This window comes from Chelonia mydas, chromosome 6 (genome assembly GCF_015237465.2).
Source record: "Chelonia mydas isolate rCheMyd1 chromosome 6, rCheMyd1.pri.v2, whole genome shotgun sequence".
Lineage (NCBI taxonomy): Eukaryota > Metazoa > Chordata > Testudines > Cheloniidae > Chelonia > Chelonia mydas.
The window spans coordinates 78,308,349-78,327,914 of record NC_051246.2 but is presented as its reverse complement, the minus strand read 5'-3'; the positions used below and the strand labels follow the sequence as shown (position 1 = coordinate 78,327,914).

Sequence of the window (19,566 nt, the reverse complement as noted above, 5' to 3'; positions counted from 1 at the left end):
TCATAGTTAACTTCTCTGATGTTCAGAAAGGAACTATTGGCCATTGACCAACCAACAGGTCACGTACATCATTACTTCTGTTGAAGAAAGCTGATCATTCAAACTAGCTCTGAAACTCTAAAATAGCTCTTGAAATTCTGAGGCCCTGGGAGGTAATTGGTCTAGTGGGTATGAAAATTACAGCACATCAGACCAATTTATTTTCTCTTTAGCATAGTCATGGGAGAATTAGAATGTCAATGGTTCATCAAGGGGTGAGGAGGAGTTATCTTCCCCTATGGGAAAACTCTTGGATAGGGCCCTTCCTGACAGGTGGAGGGAGGGAGGTTTCCTTAGAATTCTTTCACAGGAGAGGTAGAGCTGCCTCCCTTTGATGTTCAAGGAAGATGAAGAGGGTTTGGAATGAATTATATGTGGATAATTGGGGAATCAGCTGGAGGACTTGTTCCTTCCCACCAACCCCTGAGCACACTGCCTCAGGCTCCATTAATTTTTCAGCAGATATACCATTGGCCCCTGAGACTGAAAGTGGGTACATGTATGGTGGAAATGCAAATTTCTCCCCAGCTGGACACTGGACCATGTGTAAATTCCCAGGCTTGTGGAGGGGTAGAGGGATTCAGGATAGAGGGGAAGGGTGCCAGACAGGAGGTTTACACAGCCAATTGCAACGGGGGAGATCCACATACAAAGAGTCCCTTCTCGACATGGATCCTGGTGGAGTGATTTTCCATCCCTTTTCACTCCCTCCCCCCCAGAAAATGTTCTTAAAGACTGTCTATAAGCCCTGGATAAAGAATTGCTCATATTCATGTAACAGTGCTGGAAATAGTTCTCTCTCTCTTCTTTCTCCCCACCACCTGACCCCAGTCACCTAATAAGCCAAACTTGTCCCTAGTGTTATCCCACTCTAGTGGAATTGCAACAGGAATGACTTGGGTCCAATTTGTCTACCCATAAGCTGCAGATAATGCAAAATACTGCTGTCTGCTTTGTGAGTGAGATGAGCACCATGTGCACAGAACACCATTGCTCAAGCCTCTGCATTGGCTTCCTGTTAACTTCTGGATGCAATTCAAGGTGTTGGTAATGATCTGAATGGTTTGGGACCCAGCTGTTTTGAGAGACTATTCTGCCCTATGACCCATTGTGGAGGTTAAGATGAGCTGGGAGGCTCTTGCTATCAGTTCCTGGAGTAGCTCCATTGAATGCCCTGCTTTAGAATTAAATCCCCTTGGCAATCTGCCAGAGCTTTGTCTCACGGTCGAAGATGTTATTCTCTGCTTTAGTTTATGTCTGACTTCAGTATTCTGTTTTAATTGTCTGCCAGTTTGTTGTTCCTGATGGCAGAACACTGTGCAAGGGTTTATGGGATAATTATTTTTTAAAATTGTAAGTAAGCCTTTAGCTTCTATGGCCATAAGCACTTTAAAATAAAAAACCTGAAGATAATGTTCCTGCTCCGAAAGTTGGTGGCACAATCCAGTACCCTGGGCTATAGAACTCCAGGAAGCCCAGTATAAAAACCCTTCCCTGCCAGTCATTATTCAATAGAAACCTAGGGGAAAAGATGTTCTTGCGACATAGTTGCTTCAGCTAGTGTCACTGCAAAAGCTTAATGGATGCAACAAGAATCAATAGGTCTCATGAGGAATGTGTTACTGGTAATGGGAAATTTCAACTGATAAGGCTCAGAGACCAGCTCCTCAGCTGAAATCTTCATCAGTGGAACGACACCAATTTGCCCCAGCTGAGGATATCACCTCAAAAGACTAGAACAAGGTGCCAGTGGCAAGGATGCAGCACCACTTATGTTGGCACCTAGATAATGACATCCTGACTGTGGAGGTAGGAGGTTTGGTCTGGTGTTTAATGTGAAGGACTAAGTATTGGGAGTGCTGGGATCTGGTCTTTGTCCTACCACAGACTTGTTTTGTGACCTTGGGCAAATCAGTTCCTGACTGGATTCCAGATATGGTGGGGGCAAGGGTGGGGTTGTTTTCCCTGTCTATTACATGGGGCGAGTAATGTGGTTTACATCAATAATATCTGTAAAGTGAATGGAAGAATTAGAAGTGCAAAGTATTATTATTTATTAATTATTGATTACTATAAATTATTTTAGTGAAGAACATCAGGTCCACCCTGTCACTGACCAAGAAGTCATCAAGGTTGCTGAAATGTTGTTTAAACAGTTCTTTGCAGGATTTGGAATAACATGTTAACTTCATTCTGATGAGGAAAATAATTCTGATTCAGAAATCTTCAGAGCAAATGTATAAAAACTGGGGACTCAGCAAAGTCCGTACCACACCAGTGAGACCTGTCAGATGGGATGGTGGAAAAATTACCCAAGCGTCCTATAGAATCAAAAGAACTCTCTCGATGTGCTGAATAAAACCAGTTACATAGGCCCATATCCACTTAGGTACCTAAATCCCAGTTTAAGCACCACTGTGATCCACAAAATCCCCTGCCTGTAACTAAGCCCTGGTCTACACTACGAGTTTAGGTCAGATTTAGCAGCGTTAGATCGGTTTAATCCTGCACCCGTCCACACTACGAAGCCATTTTTTCTGACTTTAAGGGCTCTTAAAACCGGTTTCTGTACTCTTCCCCAACTAGTGGATTAGCACTGAAATTGACCTCACAGGGTTGAATTTGGGGTAGTGTGGATGCAATTCGACGGTATTGGCCTCTGGGAGCTATCCCAGAGTGCTCCATTGTGACCGCTCTGGACAGCACTCTCAATTCAGGTGCACTGGCCAGGTAGACAGGAAAAGCCCCGCAAACTTTTGAATTTCATTTCCTGTTTGGCCAGTGTGGTGAGCTCATCAGCAGAGGTGACCATGGAGTCCCAGAATTGCAAAAGAGCTCCAGCATGGACCGAACGGGAGGTACTGGATCTGATCGCTGTATGGGGAGACGAATCCGTGCTATCAGAACTCCGTTCCAGAAGAAGAAATGCCAAAATATTTTAAAAAATCTCCAAGGGCATGAAGGAAAGGCTATCACAGGGACCTGCAGCAGTGCCGAGTGAAACTTAAGGAGCTTAGGCAAGCCTACCAAAAAATCCAAGAGGCAAATGCCCAGTTGGGTTCAGAGCCCCAGACATGCTGCTTCTATGATGAGCTGCATGCAATTTTAGGGGGTGCCCCTACCACTGCCGCACCCCTATACATGAACTCCTGCAAGTGGGGAGTCTCACGCAACAGGGATGAGGATTTTGGGGATGAGGAAGATGATAGCGCACACCAGGCAAGCAGAGAAACCATTCTCCCCGACAGCCTGGAACTGTTTATCACCTTGGATCCAATACCTTTCCAACCCTCCCAACCCGGGCTCCCAGACCTTGAAGGCGGAGAAGGCAGCTCTGGTGAGTGTACCTTTGTAAATATAATACATGGTTTAAAAGCAAGCAAGTTTAATGATTAATTTGCCCTGAAGACTTGGGATGCATTCACGGCCAGTACAGCTACTGGAAAAGTATGTTAACGTGTCCGGGGATGGAGCGGAAATCCTCCTGCTGGGCTGTTTGGCTGTGGCTGAACAGAAATCATCCCCGCTGTTAGCCATGCGGTGGGGAGAGGGGTGAAGCGATCATCCCAGAGAATTGGGTGTGTGGCGTGTGGGGGAGGAGGGTTAGTTGGGTTTGTGCTGCACATTAACCCAAAAACTGCAGCCCATCCTTTTAAATGGCCAACGCATTTTAAAGGGCCAACCCAACGGGTGCTTGGTATGTGAAATGAGGGTGCTGCTGTTTGAAATCATTCCCACATGTTAGGAAGGTTAAAGAAGCCAAAAGACTGTGGCTTACCATGGCTGCCTGCAAGCCGAATTCTGTTGCCCGCCGGCCCTGCGTGTGTGGTCTCTCAAACCATACCGGCAGGCCCTCGATATAAGAGGCAAAATCCGACCTTGTAAAGAAAACACACATGCTATGTAATGTTAACAGCTTGGTTCACCGTGAAAGAGTCTACCCATTGTTCTCTAAAATGTCTCTTTTTAAAGACTAATCTCCCTTACTAAGGTCCTCCAGGAGCACCCATGTCTGCCCAGGTGCCCCGGCAGACCTGACCAAGGCCGGTCAAGAGCACCCAGGAGACGACAAGGACAGCTACTCGTCGTACTGCCCTATCTGCTGCCACAAGGCAATGAGCTGCTGCTGTGTAGCAATAGATGTCTGCCAGCACCCAGGAGACGTACGGTGACGGTGAGCTGAGCGGGCTCCATGCTTGCCGTGGTATGGCATCTGCACAAGTAACCCATGAAAAAAGGTGCAAAACGATTGTCTGCCGTTGCTTTAACGGAGGGAGGGAGGGAATGGGGGCCTGATGACATGTACCCAGAACCACCCGCGACAATGTTTTTTGCCCCATCAGGCATTGGGATCTCAACCCAGAATTCCAATGGGCGGCAGAGACTGCAGGAACTGTGGGATAGCTACCCACAGTGCAACACTCCGGAAGTCAATGCTAGCCTCGGTACTGTGGACACACTCTACCGACTTAATGGTCTTAAGTGGGGATACACACAATCGACTGTATAGAATCGCTTTTTAAAAATTCGACTTCTATAAATTCAACCTAATTTCGTAGTGTAGACATACCCTAAAAATGCCCAAGATTTCTCTGTAAAAGTTCTTGAGGTGCCTAAGTTTCTGCCTCTGGGCATGTGCACTGCTGCTTTACTCTAGGCATCTGGACGTTTAGCTCCCACCTAAGCCTCGGTGTAATCCATGAACCAGTTGAAGAGAGGTGGAAGAGTGCCTGTCTTACCCTTGGGGGGCCTGATCCAGTAGCTGGCCTCTGAGCATGCCTGCTGGATCAGGTTCCATTCAGAATCTGGCCAAGGAGAAAGAGATGATGAGGTTGGTGTGTCCACCTTATAACTTTTAGCCCACTGGTTACAGCTCTCTCCTGAGAGGTGGGAAACACCCTGTTCAAATCCTTTCTCTCCGTCAGGTGGGGAAGAATTGAACCTGAATGCGCCACATCCCAGGTGAGTGCTTTAACCACTATGTTAAAAGTGATAAGATGGGCACCACCACTTCCTCTTCCTCCCCCACCCTGCCTCCCGCTTTTGTGTGGAATGAGACAGATGCATAATTCATTCTCACAAGAAACTACTGACTCCAGGAGGTGTCCTTGGCTGTGGATCGCAAGCAGAGAAAGGCACTTCCTCTCATTGGCATCTCCCATTGGCTAGTTTAGGCGACGCCCTGCCTAGCATGCTAGTTTTTGTGGATCTCATTCTCAGGAACCTATCTCTCCCATTCACTGTGTAGGGAGCCTCCGTGCCAAAGTCAGGGTTTGTGGATCACAGCGTTGTTCCAATCATTTTCTAGACACCTGAAAGTAAGGCACTGTGATGCTCACCATCACAAAACCTAAGTCCCTTTGTGGAGCATAGTGTATCTAGGTTTTGTCAGGTGACAAACCAACATCCAGAGATCACCTTTGGGAATAATGCTGGGAAGAAGCAGACAATATTGCTGTCCAGACTGATGCATTCACTGAATACCAGACCAGCTGCATTAGAAAAGTTGGTAGTTCCAGGAACCTCTTTCCATGAAGAAACTGCTTAGGTTGAAAATCAGCAATAGCAAGGAGCAGAATAAGAGGTAGATTTTTAACTGGAAAAAGAAAGCAGAAGAGAGCTCTCCAAAAATGGCCTGAGACTCAGTCTGTTAACTGTACTATAGCTTTTATTTTATTTGCTTCCTTTAAGCAAGATGGTCAAGAAAAAGCAGGGAACAATGTCGCTTTTTGACAGTGAGGTTCTATGGCCGGTGCTGTGAGGTTCTATTACCTGGGTTATGCAAGAGACCAGACTAGATGATCATCATAATGTTTCTTTCTGGCCTTAAGATCAATAAATGGCTAATGCTACCTTTTAGTAAAATATAGAACTGAAAATGATTAGTTCTATTTTCTGTATGCCCGGACAAAGGCATGACAGGAAAAAAAATAACTGGGCAGGATTGTGACTGGTTAGGGAAGTAAAAGACAGTAAGATGACTCCTTACTTCTCTGAATGAGCTGTCTACATATTGCTAGTAACAGTGTGAGGGTATGTCTATACTACCTGCCTGATTGGTGGGCCGCGATAGATCCAGCAGGGGTCGATTTATCGCGTCTAGCCTAGACGCATTAAATCGACCCCTGAGCGCTCTCCCGTCAACTCCTGTACTCCACCGCCGCGAGAGGCGCAGGCAGAGTCAACGTGGGAGTAGCAGCAGTCGACTCACCGCGGTGAGTAGGTCTAAGTACGTCGACTTTGCATAACTTAGATCTATCCCTGCCCTCAGTGTAGACCAGGCCTAAGAATGGGGCTGCTTGATGAGGTTATTACTCCTCCCCCACCCCAGCCCTTAGAGGAAGGCAGACCGTGGGCATGCAGGAAAAGGGAGTGAGTGGAACTTTGGCAGGAGGCAGTAGATCTGGATTCTGTTCCCCCATCTGCAGTTACCTCTCTGTGTGCTCTTGGACAAACCATTTAATTTCTCTGTGCCTCAGTTTCCATTTCAATATAATGAGCATAATTATACGGCTCAGCAACATTTGTGAAGTGCTTTGAGATCCTTGGTTGAAACATGATTTAGGCCCTATAATTGACAGCATGTGGCTACAACAGTTTGCCCGCACACTCTCAGTTGCAGAATTGGGGTCAGTAATAATAATAATAATAAAGCTGAAAAGCCATTTTAAATCCCTTAAGTATAGTTTAAATTAGATTACTTTAAATTACATTTGGTGACAATAGTTATATATATATATAATTACACACACACAGATACAGATACTGCCCACTCTGTAAAGAGATACAGATACTGCCCACTGGGCTGGTTTGTCAACCAAAGCCAACCTTAACCCTTTAGAAAATATTTACATCCAGATCTCAGTGTGAATTGTTTGCCAACTAGTGAGTTTTATTCAGTTGTACAGCATGGAATAATACATCAAAAGCCAACTAAAAGCAATGTTTCATTTGTTCTGCTTTAGTATGATGATAGATAAAACTCTAGTTTTGTCCTTAAAGAATCAAAAGTAACTAGTGGTAATCAAAGAAACGTTAGTACTGACCTCTGTAAAGACTTACTGCCAAGATTCATACTATCAGCGACATCCAGAATCACCAGTTTTTGAAAGCAGTGGACTCAGAATGAAGTTGTCTTTTTTTGGCAACAGAGCAGTCTGCATTTAGCAGAGGCATATGTTTCAAGCTCAAATGACTTCACTTCAAATTAAAGGAAAAATGTTTTGAAGTATAGTCATTTGATAATCATTTGCTTTAAAATAAGCAACATATTTCTATTTAATGAGATTCATTTCTTTTACAAGTGAACCAACAGTGTGGCAAACAAAAAACAACCGGCTCTTACATACAATTCCAAAATAAATTACATCTAGTTTGTTGTTGTTGTGTTCTTTTTTCCTTTTTCAACTGCCTGTAGAACTCCCACAATTTTTTCATTGCTACAATGACAAATGCTATGAGAAAAAACCTGGTACACTGCCAAAAAACCTACTCTAGACTTCAGTATATGTTTCTGCTTTCAAGAGTCAATTGTTTTCCCTCTCTCCCAGGGGCCACTAGCTACCTTATTACCAGAAAGAATGACCCCTTGACAGCACAACTGAGATCTAGAAACTCAACAAAATTGTAACCCCTCCAGTGACATCAGAATTCTAATCAAGAGCAGAGGGTCTGAAAGACAAATGTATTTGTATTAAAGACCACCATGTCAGAGTGTGGCTTCTTTACTTGCAAAGGCACCTATTTTGATTTCCTTTTCTTTTGATTTTTTTTATTACCCTTTTTCTTGTAACCTTTTACTCCACCAGCCTTCTTAATGTAGAGAGATTTTCACAGCATGGGAATTATCTATACCTGGTTTACACAATTGCTGCCTTTCTTCCACATGCAATCCATTTTGTGAAATGTGCAACTAGACATGGGAGGCCCTCTAGTTATTATTGACTTTTCTCTCTTACTCAGCTTACCCCATTGGCAGAGCAATTGTTCAGCTATTATTTGCCCCATAAGAAATCCAGGTATTAGACCTACAGCACTGAAACTACAGACAGATCAAGTATGGGTTTGGTATCTTAATGTACTCTTCTGAGGAAATATATCCTGGCCTTTCAGGGCAATGCACTGGAATGATCTAGTTAGCCTAGGAATCCTAATGCTGTCTGCCAGTATCTGTCAAGTACACATGTTACCCAGGAGTACCCAAGTTATTTGGTGACATCTTTTAACACACCTAAGAGTACCGCTTCTAACATTGCTATGGATGGGATTGTCAAAAGCATCTAAGTGACTTTGAAGCCCAAATTCCAGATCCTGAAACCATAGCTGCCCTGACTGTCCCTTTCACCCATACTGATTGCAAATTAATGGGACTTGTGCTTCTAAATCACTTAGGTGCTTTTGAAAATCCCACTTTGCATTAACTATGTCCCAGTGTCCGTCAAGCAGCAGATTTTAAGAGTAACCTTTTTTTGGATTCTGCTACAGGGAATAGGTGGCCCAATGTCAGAAGTGGGTAGAACATCCAACCCTATCAGGGAGCAGCAACAAGACACCCAGAATAGTCCTAAATCACTGAGGGATAGATTCTGCCTTCCTGACTCTTGCTGAGTAGTAGTTTGAAATCAGTGAGACTACTCATGAAATAAGGTGTTATTCAAGATGAGGAAAGGTAGCAGATTCTGGCCCTGAACCAGTTCAGTCCAGCTTGCTGAACCTAACACTGTTGATGAACATTTAGGGCCCCAGTCCTCCAAAGACAAGTATGTGAGCAGAACCCTGTGCCTGCACAGAACCCCACTGACTTTTAGTGGAGCTCTGGTGGACACAGGGATCTGCCTGCCTGGTTCTGCAGGATCAGGAGAAATGGATCAGAGATAGTGCCCTCCTAGTAAGAAGGATGTGAGGACAACTGAAATATGAGGAAGAGAAAAAGAAAAGAAATGAAAAGAAACTAAAAGAAAAGAAAACACTCAAGCACACCATTCAGAAATACTAGACGGACAAGTCTTAAAGAGCTAAATGACTGATCTTATATTGTGATTCTTTTCTAATATATTTAGGTGTGCATGTATAGTAAGTGACAGATTGCCTGCCCTGGCTGCTAATATCCCCAGAGCAGGAACAGTGCAGGTAGTGACAATGCAAACTTTCCCATGCCCTTGCTCTAGCTCAGAGGGTGCACCAGAGGGGAGAGGATAAACAGCCATCTTCATAACCATTAGCTTTGACTTCTCTGCTGAGGCTACCACTACCATTCCCAGTTGTGGTGGGATTTGGTGAGTGAGTGGACACCTTTACACTGTGAAGTGGACTGAGATCACCATCTCATTTCATAAGGGCTGCTAAAGTATTATTTTAATATGTTAGGCCACCACCTTGCAGTACGATCCATGTGAGTGGACCCTTGTGCCCGTGCAGAGCTGCACTGCTGTCAGCGGAGTTCTGCACGCGTGCCAGGCTCTACCTGTGTAGATCTGATTGCAGGATCAGGGCCATCAGCAGTGATCAAAAACCTGAAGGTTGACAATATTGTCGCTCGTGGCTTTTCTGTCCGTAGCTCTATTATCAACTTAAATACTAGGTTGCATAACTTTAATCTCTACCCAGAAAACCAAGATGCAAGTCACGCACGTTGTCTCCAACACATAAATATGATAGATTAAAATAATATAAGCTGGGAGAGACACACCTGATGGATGGAATAGTAGATTCTTCCACAATAAGCAGCACTGAGCTTCTCTTAAATAGAATGAAGGGAAATCTGAGGAAAATAATGAACAAAATAGTAGCTCCTTCTGCCAGACTCATCAAGTTAAATGGCTTCTGGTATTGTTCAAAGCCTGTATGCTATTGTGTTCTGTGGCAGAGGGTAAAGAGAGGAGGGGAAACTTCCACTGACATTTTGATGAGATAACAAACAAAAATAATATTTTGACAGAAGAGCTCATCCTATTTTTCTTTCAAAGCCATTCTTAAGCAGGAACAGAAGTCTCCTTCATATGAAGAATATTGAGGACATAAACAGAGCCCATCCAGTAGTATTTTAAGGAACTACTCCATTTGTAAACTAACACTGTCTGCTTGAAATGAACACAGAGCATGACTAAAGACCACAAGTGCTTGGCATCATTTGAGCTTAATTTTAAATACCATTGACAGACATTTTTGGACTACGTTCTGCAAAACTAGTGTCAAGTGTTGACATTGGCGTGAGCATACGACATGGCTCTATGCATTCACATGCTGATAGGTTGCACTAATGTGTGTGTAACCAATAAAAACAAAAGAGGTTAGTTTTCATATTAGTACTAAGTTTTATTTATGTCAATATCAGAATTTATTTACCCTCCTGACCAAATGTTTACCTCACTCTGCCTCATCAATATTAACCTCACAGATCAACAAATCTTCATATTGACAGAATAGAGAAGTCAATATCGCCTTATTACTATTTAATAAATATTTCATTGTCAGTAAGCCAGTGAGAACAAACATCTGTACAATAGAATGGCATGCACTTTAATTTTGTGAGGTTAATACCGTATGGATGTTTGAAAGGAGAAATCTAACTTGTAATAAGTGCATACATCAATATCGGCATATAAAACTACAACACGGTGAAGGATGTTTAAATTGAACAAAACAGGTTTTTTTAGTCCCACTTTTGATATACAAATGTTGGATGTGTTTTACTGAATCTTCTGACTATGATTGATAGGAGATGCATCAATTTCAAGGTTTGTGAATTTAAGTAAATTGTTGTCAGTGGTATCGTTTCTTCTTTTTTGTATTTTTTTTTTCAAATTATCTCCTTCCAGAGAATAGTTTTACAAATTGAGACAAGATATACATAAAGCATCAATTTAGCTTGACTATCCACTTACAATTGTAAAAAAAAAAAGAAGTTGAGATAAGAATGTGAGTACATCAGGGTTGTTCAGAAAACTCCAGAGTATTTTTAAAAAACTGCTTATGTTTTTCAAAATAATCCTAGGTGTTTCTATTTTGAAAACACTTTGTCTGCCTTTTCATTCAAAGGACAAAGCTGTGTTGGTGTACACTGGAAAAAAAATATGGCTCACAAAGGAGCCTTCTTCAATATTTATCCTTTCATCTAGATTATAGAGTAATCATGTTATTAAAAAAAATGGGGTTAGCAAAAGAATTATATCAAACTATCTGAAACCTGAGAGTAGGTTTTTAATCTTTCCCTGGTTACTGGAGATAGCTTATTTAGACTGGAAGGCCTAAAGAATTTGTACTGACAGTGACAGGGATTGGACTTTACACAGGAAAATTTACTAAATGTCCCAAGTAGAACACCTTTGGTTAGGGATAAGTCTGGGTCTAATATAGGTGAATTCACTCTAACCACTTCTTATTTGGAGAGGTCTGTGTTCTCAGTTCTCTGATTGCTTATATGATGTCATCTAACGTTCATTACTTCAGTTTCAGTGTGTGTGTACTTAAATATACTTAAAACAAATGGTAAGACAAGTGTGTTTGTGCTTTTGTTTTTTAACATCAAATCTTACAACTGAATAAAGATAGTATCCTTATTTTACTGTCCTCTGAAAGAAGCATCATGGTATGGATTCTGTAAATCTAAGGCAATATACATGTTGCTGATTAAAAGCTGATGGTAATAGTTAATATATATGGTAACAGGGGGCAATGTAGTTTTGTTCCTAATATTTTCTCTAAAAAATGAAAATTAGAAGGGAAAAACCCCCAGATGTGACTGTATAAGCCTTGATTTGAAGAGCTTTTGTTATCTCCTAAATAATGCATATAAAAATTTTCATATGAAATGCTATATTAAAACTCAGTTCTAGTGGGTATTTGTGTTTATGAATTGATTCCTTATCCATATTTTATGGAGAAATTGTGCTCTATTCTAGTACTGAGCATTATTTTCCAAACTCCTTGTTAGACACTGAATATCTCTCTACTGTGCCTCAAGGCTTAAATGAAATGAAAATTTAAGTGAAATTTAAAGAGACAACATTCAGAAACTTATTTTTTATAATGCTTCTGAAAGTTCATAATTATTTTTGTCCCTAATAGTCCTGCCTTTGAAATAATTTGATGGCTACATTTCTAAATCCACTTGGAAAGATTTGGCAACCGCATAACCATTAATGGGAGTATATATCACAAAAATGATTTTACAAATAAATAATGGTTTACAGGATTTGGCTTAAATTGTCTGCTTTCATTTGATTTTTTTCTAAGCTAATTTGTGGCGAGGCAGGAAAATCAAATTGAACACAATTTGGAAATAAAACTATTTGATAATTGAGATAAGTAGCTTGAACTTGTCAGTCACCTGTGACCTTCTTCTAGTTACACTTCATTTAAACTTTCCCAATTCAGAGGGCCTAAGGATGAGTTTCAGAGCATAAACAGAGCAGCTCTGGCTTGGCTCTGGGACTGCATTATCCCTCCAGTTTGTTTACTTTGTATTTAAAATTGAGAGAGCTGAGTAAACAAGTAAAGATGTTTGGAGAAGATGCTTAGTTGCTACTTCAAGTTTGCAGAGACCTTTGTGGGGGAAAATACAGATGTAGAAAAAATAATAATGGATATGTAAACTACATGAGAGAAAAGGTAGCATGAGGAGCCAGGAGCTAGGATCTTATTTGGAATCTGATCCTCTTGGAAGAGCCCTGTTACTGGAAGTTTGCAGTTAGTTTGTGTTTGGACCTAATGTTTTGTTACCTGTTCCAAACAGGTTATTCAGAATACCTTGGCAGCTGAATCCTTCACGCTTTCGGGCTAATTATTGCTAATCGTGATTGGCAATAACACCAATTGCATCTTCACCAGGAGACAGCTGTAAGGATTTTTATTCGGGTTAACAATCCCCATCGCCAACAAGACAGAAAAAGCACTTTGTGGCAGCCCTCTCCTTGCATCCTTGCTCAGATCGGAGCGGAGGGAGAAGATGAACAAGCTGAGCGGGTTTGATGCCATCTCCCAACGTGTCCCGTAGGCTCGCTGAGGAAATGAGTTTAACTCAGGGCTGTGTTTGCTTTGGCTAGCTGTGCCAGCTCCCTTCCCCACTCTGCTCTGCGGCGGGTGGCAAAGGGCTGATGAGAGGTGGGTAGCGATTGCCAATGGCTTTGGTGTGTGAGATTCCCCGGGGTGGCACAGGGGAGGGCAAGAGGGAGTTTGAATTGAATAACAACAAGTGTGACTTGACTTCTGCTTGGCTGCAACCCTCTCGCCTTTAAGAGGGACTGGAGCAGACTCGCTTCTTAATAAACCTTCGGGTCGATGCGGCATTGCTCGCCAGTGAATCTTCGTGGGTTTATTTATTTTAACTAACTCGGCCAAACGAATCGCGGCCCCTTGTTGGCTCTGGCTGCAGAGGCGGAGGAGACGCAGGAAGACAAGGGGGAGGAGGCGAGGAGAATTCGCCCAGAGCTCGCAAGGTTTCATGCCTGCGTGCAGATGCGTTCACCCCACTCCAGCCTCCTCCCTGGCAAAGAGCCCCCAGCTCCTGATCGCTCCGTCCCTCCCCAGACTCAGGCTTCCTTGCAAGGAGTGGCAGACTCTGGGCAGGAGCTGGGCAAACCTCACCTTTCGAGATCCCTTAGCCCCCCAGGCCGGTGCTGCAGGGAACCCATTCATCCCTCAGGGCGCCTGCACAACAGAAAGAAAGCGTGATAATCGTTTGAAACAGCGTGAGATTTCCAAAGTTTACAGTATTAGAAAGCCCCGGGGGTCAAACCTTCCTTCCAGGCAGGACAGAGCCGGAGTGAGTCTCTCACTGCCTTTTGCACTCGGCGCGGGAGCACGGCTCGGGATGAGGGGAACTGTTTCTTAGGAAATAATGGTCACTAGCCTTTACAGTGCCTGCGAATAGGGCTCACGATAAATCAAGCCTTGTTCTGATCGCTAAACTTGGGACGTCTCTTGCTGTTTACTCCAGTCTGTGTGCGCGAGCAAGGCGCTGGGAGCTGCTGGGAGGGGGTCGGATAAATACACTTGCCTTTGTCTCCTGAGCAGATGTGTGTGCTAGCGATAAACCAGGCGCAGAACTAGACCTACCCTTAACAATGCCTGCAGCTCATGAGGGATTCTGATTCCTTGCAGACACAGAGAGGGAAAGGCTTGTGGGCTAAAGGAACTTCCACTCTTGACAGTCCCCAAAGTTGCGAAATATTTTTAGTAACAGCTGTCACTTCGCAGCAGAGCTTTCTGCTACACCTGTCCCTTACATCGCCTTTTAACCCTTGCCTCCCTCGCGTCTCCTTAGCCTGGCTTCTGTAGTTCCCATCTCCGCGGTGTACAACCCCCCTAGGCTATGAGGCCGCTCTTTAATACAGGCGGGATCAGCCAAGAGGTGCTTCATAAGAACGGAGTGAGCTTTGCCTCCTCCTTTATGCATTTTGGGGAGGCGGAGGGGGCAGAAGAAAGGTTCGGTGAGATAAGCTCGTCTCTCCTTCACTAGCTGAGGAGGCTGGCCACTGACGTCACGTGTTGTTTGCCCAGGCTTTTGTTCAGTTAAAAATAGTTTCGTGTGGCAGCTTACCTGAGCTGCGGGTCTGTTTGATTGCTCCGGAAAATATCGCTGCGACAACGCGCAACCCATTTCTTCCTCGCGCAGAGCTGTATGCGCGCCACTCCCGAAATTCATTCCAGCACTGATCAAGAAGCCGCTTACTACTGTGTAAAATGAACGTTTTGCTCCCTGGAAAACAAAACCTAAACTTTGTAACCTGGCTTCAGCAACAAAAACAACTATTTCTTACTACAGGTCCCTATCCTGCTCCAAATATTCCCATTCCCCCAACATTCTTTAGTTTTGAACATATTTTCCCTTGCATCCCAGGTCATTCCTATGCTCATTCTTCTTGCAATTGCATATTAACCTAGTAAAATAATTGCATTCGAGCAGACTACTTTAACCAGACAGTTGACCATCTTCTCTGATTCCACGTGGTTATGAAAAATCGTTGGTACCCAAATAATAAAGGAACATTTGTTTTAAGCGATCACTTTGCAAATGTTCCATTATCTGTGTGTATGTGAGTGTGTATAATGTATATATTTCCGAGTTATTTCTCTCTCTCTCTGTTTCCATACCTTAGAGCGAAATGGATAACTAGTACCCAATTTGCCAATCTTTTCCGGATTTCTTATGTAACTGAGTTGTACATTATAATGTAAATAGTGGATCTCTAGATATGGAGACAATTATTTTACCACGCCAGCGCATAGTGTTCCACAACCTACTGCTTGTGCACATCTCAGTTGCACAGCAGATAGGACTACAGTTCTTCCACGCTGTATCATAACTTTGTCACCTTATTTCATGACAGTGTGTGTCATAGACAGATATGATCGCACAGACAGACAGAGGTCTATGTCTGACTGATCTAGCGGTACAGTGCGTGTATAATTTTACCGTTTGCCTTCACAAAACTGTTTGTTAGTGCTAAATCCCTCTGCTCAGGACAGTATTCTCTTCATTTGATTGCTATTTCGTTCTCAGTGCATGTTCTTTGCAACCAAGGGGCTTCCCTCCTGGTCCCTATATTTTAATCCAGTGAAGGACTGATTAGCCCCAGTTCCACGCTATGGCTCTAAAAGGGCCAGGTCTGCGCTAGCTCGCAGAGTCACCTCTCACCTCTCTGCATCTCCGGGCTGAGGTCACTGCTGGGGCAATGCGGGGGAGCAGGCGGTGGAGCTGGCTGGCTGTGCTACACGTACCTGGGCAGAGCTTAAGGCAGAAGTTTCCGTTCGCATGTTATTCATCCTTTTAACGTCAAGAGAAAAATATTGTCTCCATTTAAACAAAAAACAAATCAACCCACCTACCTCTCTCTTTATTACACTGATATCGAAATGGAGTCCTCGTAGGAACAACAGGAAAATGCAACTCGCCAAAGCATGGAGATGAGTTTAGTTTAGTTTAATTTGCATCCTCAGGTTTTAGTGTTTTCTCTCTCTCTCTCTCTCTCTGTCTTTGGGGAGGGGAGTCGATTGTTTCACATTGTATTGTTAAACGTTCCTGTGAACTGTTGCATTTTAAAGAAGGACTTTACAATCTGCATTTTGGTTGTATTCAGCTACATGCACCGTTCGCCTCGAACTGTGCATTCACTTAAGGTGCAAAGGTACGCGGATAACATTTCAGGTTGAATGACTGGAACACAGCAGATTGCCCCGTTTATGCCAAATCCTGGAATTAATTGAACAAAAAGAATATTTTATTTTCCAGCTGTAAAAAAAAAAAAAAAGGGCAATATAAAGTGGAATCAGATTGTAACAGGAAGGACTACAATAAAACCATAGATCCCTCTTGAAAAGATTTCATTGGGAGCAGATTTTTCAGGTGTGTAGGATCATCATAAATAAATGCTATTAGAGACTTTATTGTTATTATAAAAGCATACAACACATTGAAAAAGACAGAAATAAAAAGGAACCTATTTTGTATAAGAAAATGAGCACTTGAAGGTGTAAGTAGTTTTTAAATAGCTCTGGTATTTATCAGTTGGTCGATGCGGAGGTAAGCAAATATTTAAGTATTCAGGAAAAGGAAAATTAATTTAGAAAAAGAGTTACCTTCCATTGACTGTATCATTGCATTTACAGAGCTGATGTGGAGCCATCGCTTTGTTTATTTTTCTAACGTCTGCCCAAATTCCAGCAATCCAAAGAGCAGTAACAGCCTTTTCCATGTGTTTATCATCGGGGTTGCAACAGGATTCGCCTCAATTGTTCTGCCTTTCTTGTGTTTTCCTTTCTTCCCTCTTCTGTATTTCCCAGATACATTTGCTTTGGTTGCAAAAATAAACAGCGGACTTTTTAACAGCAATTTGAGATGATAATGGCTAGCGATCCCATTCTTTCCATCATAATCTTCAAGTGGTTTAAGATTAACGATAGGAGGTGTTTTAGCAAGAAGTGTGGGGTCTCTTCTCCAAAGACCAGCGCTATGATAATTTACTTAAGATGTTGACAAGACTGTCAGTAAGGCTAATTTTTTATTAAGCTGCACCGAGGTAACTGTAGTAAGCATTTGATTTTTTTTTTTTTTTTGTAAGTAAGGTACATTAATTTTATGAGTGTCTTCCCACAACTGTTATTTGGTCTCTGGCTGATGCATTTGCAATTGAAATGCTGCTCCTTGCCTTTGTTTCCAGAAAGGTGTTTTCTGCAGTTCAGTTATATATTCCTCTCCCCCACCTCCTCCTCCCTCTACACACACACACACACACAAACACACACACACACATTAAAAAAAACGAAAATAAATTTGGGGAGCTACTGCCATGATCCAAACCCTTCAGCTCTTCTGCAGGGCATTGTTGTGCCTGTATTTCTGTGTAGACAGAGCCCTGAACCAAGTGAACTTGATGTTTCTTCTAAAATAGACAAAATAATCCTTTAAACTATAAATATTTAACTGTACCTCAGTTTACACAGTGGCCCTGGTGCCTCTTTAAACACAAGTGATTTACGATTTTATTGGAGCTTTAAAATGGTGTTCTGCTTTTGTTACATGTCACTGTTTTCCACCGGGGGCTGCCTGCTCCACTCCTGATTGAGTCCGCCCCACTGAACCGGCAGCTCCTCCAAAGGAGACGTTGAAAAAACCCAACATTAGAAGAAAACCGTCTGCTCTCACGCACGAAGTTATGGAGAATAATTTGCCAGGAAGGCAACTGCCCACTGTCTGAACGCTTTTGAGCATAAAAGCTGCTTCTGCTGTTACCTGAGGATCCCACTTTACCGCTGAATTTCCAGGTCGTTTTCTCCCAGAAGAAGATGGTGCTAATAATTTAGATATTAGTTCAAGGTGATCATTACGGCCCCATAGAAAAAAATGACTAGGCTTTATTATTCTAACGTGTGTGTGTGCGCGCATGCAAGGATAAACAATGTGCGAAATAGCCATTGCGTAATAAGAAAACAACAACAACCCGAGCATGCCATAGCATCAGGTTCTTAGGACAGCTGATTTTGCTGTTTTTAAAGAGCAGACATCGTAAGCTTACATATAAATGACTGGGGAAATGTGACACTTATTTGGTCATGTTTCACTGTCATTTTTAGCTTCCCACCGAATGCTTATGCACAATGCTGTGTAGGTAAGTGTAGGCACACAGACACAGGGTATGACTGTAGAGGGAGTGTATGTGTATAATTACATTTAATATCAAGAAGCTAGGTGGCAAGTTATAGCAGTTCCCTGGATGACAACTCGACTACAGTAGTAACCACATGCTCACTGGCACAGGTATTCTCTCGGTATTCTGTAACATCTTGGGTTTAACTTTTCTATAGCAGGGGGGACAAAATGTTACCTGCCCTTCTTCTCTCTGTGCCATCGTTAACCCAGGACGATAAGATCACTTTTTTGATGTCTGCATTTCTCCGCGAGTGCAGGAAAATCGACACAAACTAAACCGCAGCAGCTACACCGGTATATTTATCCTTGTTATCAACATTTTCCCCTTTTTAGATCTGCAGTTTTTGTAGTTTTTTTTTTAAATGGCAGTTTCCTAAACAGTTTATATTATAATCCCCTGAGGCCAAGAGGAAGGCGTGGGGGGAAACAGAGAGTGTCCTTTCTTATATATATATACACACACATATATATTTAAACACTGAGCCCTGACAGGAAATCTCCCTGGTACTGGCAAGCTTTGCTTGAGAAGTCTGTGCTGCGGACCGGAGGCGCTCTGTTCAGTTGGCCAGCAGGGGGCGCTCTGATGTTGTGTCTGGGCTAAAGGAGCGGTAACCACAAGGCTTGTTTCATTGCGCTGGAACAACAACAAAAAAGGCAAAATAAGCTGCAGTTTCCAAACCCTAAACTGCTCCTCTCCTTGGGTTTCACTTCTTGTAACTCAGCCTTGTCTGACTTCACTGTCCTTAGGTACCCGCCAGGTATTTATCACACCCTTGCGTGAGGGTACATACACCTTAGCCCGGCTCGCGGCTGCTGGTCCGGGTGTCACTGCCTGGGACCGGCTCGCTGCAGTCTCTCGCCCTGCGCACTGTACATTATGCAACTGCAACTTATTAAATACAACGATGAATTGTCAACATTTTTTTCGCCTGTTAGTTCCGCTGATCGGGGCAGGATTTATTTTCAGATCTCAGGTCCCGGAGCTATAATGCGTGGTTTCTTTTCCTTAAATAAAATTGGTCAAATGTTGACAACCTTTAAGCCAATCTAACACTCAAGACTACTGATGGGAAACTAATGAGAAAATATCAGATCGTCCGGCCTGAGGGCTCCTAATTAAATCTTAGCTGATTGAAAAATAAAAGCGGGGTTTGAGGAGAGGAGGAGGAGGAAGGAAGAAGCTCCAGGCTGAACTTTACCTCTAGTTTTACGTTATATCGCCCCCTCCCCCCCCCAATTCCTCCTGCTCCCCCCCCCCCTTCACCCTCTCTTTTAAAAGCCTAACGTTATTTCTTTGGCTATTTTAAGCGATCCACTCAGGACTCTCACTCCTTGCCCGGTAAATATTAAGGCCTTTAAGCAACGTGATTTAACTAATT

General features: G+C 42.9%; 1 long non-coding RNA gene across 1 annotated transcript; it reads right to left on the bottom strand.

Moving 5' to 3' along the window:
• Nucleotides 1-9,999: 9,999 nt before the first annotated feature.
• On the bottom strand, nucleotides 10,000-17,740 carry LOC119566210. Its single transcript, XR_005225289.2, has 4 exons — nucleotides 16,618-17,740; nucleotides 15,868-16,231; nucleotides 14,579-14,737; nucleotides 10,000-13,686 (listed from the first exon to the last, which is right to left on the bottom strand). It is a non-coding gene; the product is annotated as an uncharacterized LOC119566210 (long non-coding RNA).
• Between the last annotated feature and the right edge of the window lie 1,826 nt (nucleotides 17,741-19,566).